The following is an 11,191-nucleotide window of genomic DNA, read 5'->3' as shown; positions in this document are numbered from 1 at the left end:
ACCTACCTTGGGTGTTGGTGGCAGCATATTGATAATACAGGCCTCTTGGAGGACTGATCACTGGAGCCTATTCTGAAGTGCACATGGGAAATAATTTCCATTAGTCCCAAAGTATTATTTGTTGATATAAAATCAACATCAGTACTAGATCAAAACTAGGTCTGGACAGCCTGATTTACTTCATGACTCAGGTGACAGTTCACTCAAAATTCAGGCTTGCAAAGCAATTAAAGGTATTTCCTTAGCTACCTGCACTTTCTGTTCTAATATTGGTAATATATTTGCATCTCTCAAGTTTGCAGACTGCCTTTTACCTCCTATTTGGTGATCTAAGTCACAAATGTAGACACTCTTGATTTGTAGTCCTGTTGATACCAGTAAAGTCTAGACTTGCCCCCAGTTTATAGCACAGACATTATCATCTAAATCACCCGTATCATATGGATCTAATGCAAGATTTTTGCACGGTCTTTAAATCTGAGAAGTTCTAATTATCATTCTTAATACTTCATGTATTATGCATTATTTTCCCTGGAAGAGGCTTTGTGTTATTAGGAATTCAAAAGATGAGGTTTTGCTACAGCAACATGCAAATCTGGGAACTTGAGAACAAATCATAATCTTTAGCATCAGCTGCACTCCTCTGACGCCCCAGATAGCACTGAGAAGGGTTTTCTATGCTAGGAAATACCCTAATTATTTTGTGGCACCACGCGTACTGCTGTGATTCTTACATCTGCATCCCTCCCATTTGATTGAATACTACTCGCAGGCATCCTTTGACGTGCTGAGTAGCTGGTAATTTATTTTAATCAATTGTAGTACTATTGAGAAGCTTTCTTTGCCTATATAAATAAATAAAAAACAACTTTTAATCTTGCAAAACATTAAACATGCTGTTTTCTTCACTGAGGGAGAAAGATTGGGCTTTTTTGGGAGCAAACCTATTGGGTGAAAGATAGGGTTGGTCCTGAGAGCAGACGAAAGATTTTCAGAGAATATGTGACAAAACCAGATGGCTTTAAATAAATGAACAGAAAAACACTTAGTGATGTACCCAGACATCCCGTGTGATCACATAGGCATCACAAATAGTTGTCATAATCATGAGCTGTCAGTCTCATAATCTACTTTGCTTTGTCATTTGCAGCATTCATGTGCTTGACTTTAAGCAGCCTGATGCTGTTCACTGGTTGCTTGGTTTGACTTTAAAAATATCATTAAAATTGCAAGAACATTTAGAAGGTTGGAAAACAGTGGAAGGAGTGAAGTGACTGAACTCCTGGTTTACTTTGTTTGGAAAGGTCTCATGACCTCTGCATTTCCTTGCACATCACCAGCTACGTTTGCACTTGCTAACACTGCTCCCTCTGTACTTTTTCATGGTGGGCTCTCTTCCATTTACACGATCTATTCAGGCAATATTTCATCCTCATCCCTTTCTAGTCCTTCTGAAACAGCATGAGACCCAGCTACTGCCTATTGCCCTTGTTGCTCTGTTGCCAGCTCCAGACCTTCTTTCTTACCATTAATCCTAGTTACTAATCTGGACATGTTTTACCTCTGTCCTTTAATCCCCCAGTTTTCCATGTGCAACCCCTGGTACCAGAACTCCCTCTTGAACCACTCCAGCTCCTTGAAATGAGAAGCTGATGCAGCTTGTTGGGAGCACGGCATATACTATAATGTCATTACCCATTGCCAGACAATTCTGTAGTTCTTTCCCCAGAGAGCCCATTGTCTTTTCATGTACCGAGCAGCAGGATGCAGGGAGTGTTTTTCTTCCCTTTGCCCAGCACCTCACACTGTAGAGGAAAGTACAGTTGTAGGCCCAGGGGTGTTTAAAGGCCTGTGTACTTAAGTACTTTCATTTGCCAAGTCCTTATCTCCTGTGCTGGAGCGGGGCCAGAGAAGGGCACTGGAGCTGGTGCAGGGCCTGGAGCACAAGTGTGATGGGGAAGGGCTGAGGGACCTGAGGGGTTCAGTGTGGAGAAGAGAAGGCTCAGGGGGGACCTGATGGCTCCCTACAAGTGCCTGACAGGAGGATGGAGCCAGGAGGGGCTGGGCTCTGCTCCCAAGGAACCAGGGATGGGACAAGAGGAAACGGCCTCAAGCTGCCCCAGGGCAGGTTTAGATGGAGCTGAGGAACAATTCCTGCCCCAGAGGGTGCTCAGGCATTGGAACAGGCTGCCCAGGGCAGGGCTGCAGTCACCGTCCCTGCAAGTGTTCACACAGCGTGGAGACGAGGCTTCAGTGCCATGGGTTAGTGGTGGCCTTGGCAGTGCTGGGAATGGTTGGACTGGATGAGCTTGAAGGTCATTTCCAGCCTGGTTGCTGCAAACTTACTGCCTTTGCCTTGTTTGTAGCCCTCCAGCTTCTAGTTCCTTGGCTTTGCTGGTCCTGTTCTCCAGCAGAAGCCTGGCCATGATAGATGGGACAACTCCGATGTTGGCTGCTTGATTACCGTTGCTCAGCCAGACCCCACAGTCCAGTTACCTCGCTGATGAGATAATAACCAAATAGGCATACCCATTGGTGCCTCTGAGAGTGCTTCAGCTTAATCCTCCGAAGGTCAGTTACCCTGGAAATCCAACACATGCAATAGTCACATAATGTACATAGGTGGGTTCAACCCCCAGAAAAGGGATCATTCAAGTCCTGAAAGGAAGAGCTGCAAGCCAAGGCACAGGATTCTGTAGGTAGATCAGATTGCCTCTAAAGTAACACGAATTTTTTCTCCAACTCTGAGAAATGCATCAAAGAAGAGAGCAGTGGGGAATAACATATGCGCCCTTGTCAACTCTGTTCTAATTCCTGATGAAATAAAGGGATAGCAGAAGAGAGTCACAAAAGAAAATCCTTTGCTAGAAAAAATGAAGAGTTTACTTGATCCAAAAGACTATTCTTACAGGTGAAAATTATTTAAGAAAACAAAAAAGCAAATTTTGAGAAAAGCAGATCTATGGGAAGCTGTCAAATTCACGAATGAGGAATTTGATTTTCATATAAATGCCAAATGTAAAAGAGCATCTCTGGTGTTAAGGTGCAGTGAAGAAGTTGAGGCTTTGCACAATCAAGCATGGCCTTTTGTGGCATCTGGTATGGTCAATACTATAAAATATACAGTATTTCTCAATAGGATTTCCAGGAGGTTTGTAAGTGGAAGTGGTGCAGTTTTCCACAGATACACAGAACACATTTGCCTTCAAGTTTACAGTATTTTGGCCAATACAGAAGTATGCTTAAATATAGATGTTTTTTTCCAAACTAAGCAGAAAATGATTTGCAATGGGAAGAAGAAAATAAATAGCTTGATAGATCGCCATTCTGTCCTCTGTCTGGTCAGTAAATGTAATTTTTATTTACATTATATAGGTGTGAGCAAAGACTTCGTATTCCTTGAAACAGGGTATACTGTACCTGAGACTGAAGCCAGCTGAGCACATCTGAAAGGAGCAGGACTTGTAGGAGGCTCAGCAAACCTTAAGAACTGACACATCAGGGTAAGCACCCTAAACCTGTGTTGTCCAAATCCCAGCAGCTGGCTGTGAGCAGTTAGGCTGACGTTTAGTCCTTGTGTTGCATGTTCCTGTGGTGCTACAGACTCATGCAGTGTGGTTACAAGCACAAACTTCGAGAACCACGCAGCTGATTGGTAGCCAGTGACATCCTGAGAGTTTGCTGCTCCAGTAACCACTGAAACATCTCAAAACTATGCTGAAAGAGAGGCAAATGCATGTCCATACTTGAATTTACAGCATTCCTCAGGTGTTTTATTTCCTGGAAGATCCTATATGAAGGAGAATGTGTATCAGAAGAACATCTTTTCTCAGAATCAGATCAATCAAGATCAGTAGGCACAAATACTTTACTACTTAGATAGGGCTCAACCATAAATGACAAGTGAGGGCTAATCCACTTGCCAGTCTTCTGAAGTTGTTCTGATTGAACAAGAAATACTATATTTTTGCTAGTTATGCTTACTACATATAGCCCCATACAAGGGAGTCTCATCGGGCCAGGCGCTGTGCAGGCACAAAGGAACACATAATCCTTTTTCTGAGCATCTTCAGCTCTAAAATGTGTCTGAATCTCCTGTTTTCTCAGCGTTCAACTAGAGGATATTTTGTACCACTAACCCAGAAAGTAGTGAAAGGGCTCTGAAAAAGGGTGTGCCTTTGGTTTAAAGAATTACTTACCTTGACTTGGATATTCTGTGAGTCCCCACTAATCTCAGCCTTCCCAGCAGTTTGTGAAATGAAATAAAAGAACATATTAGTCTAACCCACTGTCAGTTTTATGACTGAGCTCCTCTGCCATTATTGACCACTCACCACTTGGGATCAAACCTGCTGCTGTTCTGTCCTGGTAGGTTTGTGCTAGATGCAATGGCAATATGGCAGATGATTTCAGCTGAGAATTTGATGCCAAGCTATTTTGGGACTGAGTAAAACTTGTCCTCCATAATTACTTTATAATCAGTGAAGAGTGCTTTCTAGAGCAACTTAGTATAATACAAAATCATGCTTTAAATATTCTGTGCTTGTACCACGTAACAGCAAGAAAGGACAATGGCCTGGAGAGTGCAGGATGGTCACTTGAGAGTCCACAAAAATACTATGGCTGTGATATATTGGACAGGCCTGATGTTGGTAGCAGGCTACCAAGGATATCAATAAAACGAATGGGAGAGCTGGATAGTTTATGATGCCTTATCTCCTCCAGAACGCCACATAGACATTTATTAGGAAAATAAATGTACATTAACAAATGAAGTATCAACCTGTGATTTACAACAGAAAGAAATATTTGCTGTCTTCAGGAATTTCTACTGAGTTGCACAATCCTTCCAGAAGCTCCTCAGACCACCTCTGCAATCACAGGGAGCTCCAGAACATTGCTCCTCACATTACTGTAACTGTCTTTCAATTCTGTTATTTGTCTTTCAATACTGTTAACTGTTAATTTCAATTCTGCACTTACCCGTGACCAGTTGATACCCATGTGATCTAGGCTAACATTAACCTTTAATTCATGCAGTTTTTCCTGTCTGATATTACCCCTAAGGATATTTATAAATAATTGTCTTTTGTCATGCTTAATTTGGTGGGGCTAAAAAAGACGAACTGATGTTTATTAGTCATGGAAGTCCTTCCTGTGCAAGAATGAACGTGACCCTTCATCTGCTAGACTAGCCCCAAATAGCTCCTCAGTTTGCAAAACCGCAGTATTCTGGGTTACATGTAAAAGTTGCTTATTTTTCCTTTGCAGTTAAAAGTCATCAGGTACAAGTCCCAGTCATTTATTGACTCAAGATTATGGAAGCACAGAATCCCAGGCTGGTTTGTGTTGGAAGGGACCTTAAAGCTCATCCAGTTCCAACCCCTGCCACATGCAGGGACACCTTCCACTGGAGCAGCTTGCTCCAAGCCCCTGTGTCCAACCTGGCCTTGAACACTGCCAGGGATGGGGCAGCCACAGCTTCTCTGGGCACCCTGTGCCAGCGCCTCAGCACCCTCACAGGGAAGAGCTTCTGCCTAAGAGCTCATCTCAGTCTCCCCTCTGGCAGGTTAAAGCCATTCCCCTTGGCCTAAAAGCTGAAGGTCACATTTTTGAAGTTAATGCCTATCCAGTTACTTTTCTTCTAAATACGCAGGGTTGCAAACCTCAGTGTAAACAGACTCTTCCAGCAGCAGAGAGTACTCCAGCTTATGGAAAAGCAAATAAAGAACTCTTTTAAGGAACAGGAACAAAAAATATTCGGAAACTCTTGACACACCTTCAAAGGAAATTCCCTTTCTGTATAGAATTGCTTTTTACTGTGCTGAAACCAGTAGCTTTGAAAAACATTTCTTGCCATGCCTTAAAGAAAGAAAAAGGAATCTCTTCACTCCCCCCAGTAATCCCTCTCTCTAAGACAGGGATTTAGTAGATTGAAACCACTCTGTGCTAAACTTTGCAGAACTGACTGCAGGTAGCTGAAGTTATGCTGGATCCTGCTGCCTTCATTCACTTAATTTGCCAAGCAAAAGGCAGCAGTGAAAGTTCCATTCCTGAGCCATTTCTGCTTTCGTTCCTGTCAACAGCTGGGAGGCAGCTGGGTGGTCAGAGGCTGTGAACTGCCCTTTAGGAGAGCAGCACCCAGCAAAGAGCACGGCTGTACGAGGCAGCAGTGCCAGGCATGGTGCTGATTTACTGCTATGGCAGTGGCCCCGCTCCTGGTGCGAGAGGAAATCGATCTCTCCAGCTAATAAAAAGCAAAAAGGCAGCCTTTGCAGAATGAGACCACACCTTCTGGGCACCGCGGGAGGTGCAGGATCTGAAACACTGTTTTAGGAACTTTAAAAGAAGGGAAAAAGTGGAAAACGAGGTTATTTTTCTTAATGCTCCTCTAAGAAAGCCTCTTGCGGGCCGCACTTTGTTCAGTGTTTTCAAATGCAGCCATCGAGACAGCTGGTGGTGGCTCATGCTGCCGCTGGCACAGGCAACGCTGCAACCAATACAGGCAGCTCTGGATTAAGCAGCACCAGGTTAAAGCCATTGCTGTTCACGTGGACAGTGGAGGAGAACGTGGCTGTGCTGCTCCTGCTGCTGTCCTTAGCCTCCAGGAAAGCCGTACACGATGTGCACAGACATCCAGGCCTCACTGCAGCGGAGGGCGCAGTGCTGCTCCAGCACCCAGCGTCAGCCTGACGCCAAGGTCATGTCTCAGTGCACCCAGCACTAACTCACCCAGCACCCCCAGGCAGCAGGGTGGCCCCTGTGAGCCCAGCAGGGGCTCACGGTGACACCACAGTGCAGTAACATCAGCAGCAGGGATATCACTGGTGGTGATGGAGGGATCCCCAATGTGGCTGCAGCCCCACCGCCAATGCATCCAGCTACGCAACAGCATCTGCTGCCCCTCATCCTGCCCCTGCCTCTGCTCCCTCTACCTGATGTGGCTGGACTTGGCCCTAACCCGCAGAGGCGGGGGGGGGGTGGGGGGGGTGGGGGGTGTCTCTGCTGCCGTGCAAGAGCATCCTCTGCCTCCCAAAAGGGCTGAGCACAAAGCATGGAGAAGGCAGGTTTCCTGCTCTGTGTTAAGAGATGCTCCTGTATCTGGGGCTTATAGGGAAGGAGCCTCCAGTGCTGCTGCAGATCATTTCCTTTCCTGCACCAATAAGATTCCTTATTTCCTTGGCAGCCTCTCACGTAATACTCTTGCAGTGTGCTGCTAATGCACGTGGCTCTGGGCCTGGGCACCAGCGCTGGACAGGCCCTTGCACCTCTCCAGGGCACCTCTGGAGTCTGAATGAGAAACAGGGCATTCTGAAGCATGACCAATATTGCTGCAGATCCACAACCACTCACAGGCTCCTTCTCGTTTTATTTTCTTTTTTCACATGTGAAGAATAGCAATAATAATAAAATAAAAGTCCTACCACAGCGGTAGGTGGTGATGCAGAACTCTGGCAGCCATACATCAGCACGCTTGCCTCTGAATCCCTCAGTCCCAAGCATCCCAGCTGGGGTCCCGCTGCTCTCACACTCCAGGGAAGGCAGAGGAGAGGGGTGGAGCAGAGGGAAGCTGCTCTGTGGGGCTGGTCTGTACAAGTTTTCATCTCATGTGAAGAAGGGAAGAAGTTGGATGGTCTCCAGGAGGCCCCGTGGTCCCCTTGTCTCAGTAAGGGGCAGCTCGCCCCCAGTCTTGTGCCCACCACCCTCCTGAAGCCCCTTCAGCTGCTGGACCCCATCCGCACCACACTGATGGAGGGGGCAGATGGACATGGCAGGCAGGCCCTAAATACCCTCCCACTGTCCCTCTGCAGCAGTGGCACAGGGCAGGACAGCAGTGACCACAGGGTGGCACAGCTCTGCATGGGGCATGGGGGCAGAATTCAAGCTCCCTGTGTACCCTGGCATGAGCTGAGCAGCACCTTTGCCGTCAGCCCAGCTTCACCAAGAGGCAAAGGGAGCGTTTCCCACATCCTTGCTCCCATCTGCGGGAGGTGGGAGAAGAGCTGGCCGCTGGGGCTGGCCACCAGAGCAATTGCACCCTCCTGGAGAGATACAAGGGAACACTAAGACGCAGCTCATTTTAAGAGGAAACAGGTTTTCACTTTGCTTCAACTTCTCCTTTAATTCCCCCTTGTCCGAGGCAGAGCAGAACAACTGCCAAGGGCAGAGCAGCAGCTCTCAGTGAACAGGGCACCAACACTAAACCTTCTGAACGCTTCCGACACAGGCAAATGCCAGTGCCACTGCTCCCACCTTGCACAGACCCGCCTGGGCTCCTCTCCTTGCCACAGTGCTCACAAACAGACCAGGGGCTTGCCGTGAGGTTTTAATGAAAGCTGAGCTCGTGTCATTGTGCAACCAGGCTGTCCCGGCCGCAGTGAGCTCTGTCTGTGGCTGCAGCTGGTGCCATCCAGGGCTCGCTGCTCCCCATCCCTCCCACATCCGTGGTGCCTGTGCCACAGGAGCAGCCCAGAGCTGAGCACGAACCCTCATCACTTTGCCTTTGCTTTTACACAGCAAAGCACAAACTCCAAAACCGAACATTGTCGTTGGGTTTGTGCCACGGCGAGAGCAGCGATAAGGAATGCAGCTCACCCCAAGCCCGCTGGCTCCCAGCTCAGTGCAGCTCAAAGGAGCTTTTCCAGAGACTTTCAACCTAGCAAGGATGTTTTGGGGCAGTTAAATGACTCATGAACTTTGCCCAGGCCTAAGATACAAAACTCATCTGAGGAGATGGAACAGTCACGTTTGGTACTTCGGCAGCCTGCAGAAATGGAGCCAATCTGACCTGTAGTGTTAGAAAAGCAAGGCCCAGGGAATGGAACCAAGGCCCAGGGAATAGTCTGTTGCTTTCAGTTTACTTAATGAGTTTATACACTGGAACTATGAATAAAGGGGCTGTGCAATTGCTTTGGCTTTAGTAGTAACCCTGCAACCATGACAACAGGCAAGCATTACTGATCACCATGACAAAGAAGGGAGACAGGGCTGCTGCAATGGAAGAGCCAGCTTGGGCCCGGCAGAAACTCAGTGGACATGGAAAAATCCATCCTGAGCTTTAGTGCTCAGGGTTTAATGCTCTGTGAAAAGAAAGATTCTGGGGTGGGTCTTGGGCAGCTCCATGTGTCCACGTTGTTTCATTAACTGCTGGGAGCAGCGATGTCTTGCAAAGCCAGGATGTAATGGAGTTATGCCTAAAAAAATAGAGATCTGAATATTTACAGCCAGTGCTGCCCCTGCCTGTGCCCTGCCTGCCCCTGCCTGCATCTCTGCCTGTGCCCTGCCTGCATGTCTGCCTGCTCTGTGCCTGTCCCTGCCTGTGCGCTGGGATGCTGCTCACCAGCTCCTGCACTGAGGATTTGATGCTAGACCTGGTTAAAGAGAACAGTGAACAAATGATGCGCTGCTGCCAGCCCCTGCCCTGGCTCACACCTGGGTCCGGAACACGCACGGCCCCTCGAGGTACTCGGTCCGCACAGGCGGCAAGTGGAGGGAAGGGGAAGGGATGCTTTGCTGACAAACAACAACCAGCAGCAGCACCCGGCCCACGCTGACCTTCCACTGGGGTCTTCCTGATGATGCTTCAGTTATTATCTTAGCCTGGACTCCTTTGTGACAGTGCAAAGCAACAGGTTTACCCAGAAAGGGTAAGTAAGGAAAATAATAAACAATGCTGCCTGAAGGTATGTGATCAACTCAACAGAGCCACAGAATCACACAGTCAACCACGTTAGAAAAGCCCTTTAAGCTCATCCAGTCCAACCATTCCCAGCACTGCCAAGGCCACCCCTAACCCATGGCACTGAGGCCTCGTCTCCACGCTGTGTGAACACTTGCAGGGACGGTGCCTGCAGCCCTGCCCTGGGCAGCCTGTTCCAATGCCTGAGCACCCTCTGGGGCAGGAATTGTTCCTCAGCTCCATCTAAACCTGCCCTGGGGCAGCTTGAGGCCGTTTCCTCTTGTCCCATCCCTGGTTCCTTGGGAGCAGAGACCAGCCCCTCCTGGCTCCATCCTCCTGTCAGGCACTTGTAGGGAGCCATCAGGTCCCCCCTGAGCCTTCTCTTCTCCACACTGAACCCCCCAGGTCCCTCAGACATTTCTCATCACATTTGTCCTTCAGGCTCACAACATTGCATGCCTTGAGTGTAGACCAGGCACTCGGGTCGAAGGACATAACTAAAAAGCATCTCAGAGCTTACTAAAAAAGTGATAGCAGAGGCCTCCAAGACTTCTGACAGAGCAGGGGCTGGGACAGCCTAACACCAACCATAGAATCATACAATCCCAGACTGGTTTGGGTTGGAAGGGACCTTACAGCTCATGCAGTTCCAACCCTCTGCCACTGGCAGGGACACCTTCCACTAGAGCAGCTTGCTCAAAGCACAGGGGAAACCTGTTCACCTGTCAACAGTGTCAGTCCAAACCAAAACAGAGTATCTAGTTTTTGCTTTCTCAGGATCTACATTTTCCCATTGAGAAGCCCTGCAGGCACATAAGTTTTGAACAGTTTTATTTGTCTGTCTTGCTAGTAATAGATATTAGAGAACAGTGAAGAATAATGGGAGGAAAGAGGATGAATAGAAGTCTCCGAGTGCTTAACCACAAGATGTGCATCCCTTTACTTACCCCACTAGTCAGTAGCCAGCAGGATTCTTAATTCCACATTGCTGATTGCTTTCATCTCATCTCTCAGCACTGAATATTCATTAAATACAAATGGACACAAATATGCTCCTGGACTCCTACTGCCAGAGCAAACGCAAGGCCACCGGTAACATTTGGGTTGTTCAATACTTCATACCAGTGAGAGCAAAACCACAGCGACGTGCCAGGAGCACTGAGTCTGCCCAGGCTCCTGCCACCATCTGCTGGCCCTGCTCGCCCCAGCATCGCCAGACACTGCTGGACACGGAAATGAAGGCTCATTCTGCCACCAAAAGGCAGGCACGGCAATGCTGAGCTTCGCCAGCTCCAACGTACAGGGTTTCTTTAAAACCAACGCACACTTTGCTTTAAAAAGGACACAAAACCACGTTACCTTCTAAAGTAACCCCCAGTGGAACATTTAAGGCTGCAAAGTCTCCATGCAGCCCTCTCTGCCGTAGCACTGGGCACACTGGCCACCGCCAGCAGCCAGCTGGGTGCTCACGCGCAATTAGCAAATACCTGAGGATTACATTGCCATGTTGGA

This window comes from Pezoporus occidentalis, unplaced genomic scaffold, assembly GCF_034315485.1.
Source record: "Pezoporus occidentalis ecotype Australia unplaced genomic scaffold, CSIRO_AGI_Poc_V1 ctg212, whole genome shotgun sequence".
In the NCBI taxonomy this organism is placed as follows: Eukaryota; Metazoa; Chordata; class Aves; order Psittaciformes; family Psittacidae; genus Pezoporus; species Pezoporus occidentalis.
The sequence above is the reverse complement of the archived record's forward strand: the minus strand, read 5'-3'. Positions refer to the sequence as shown.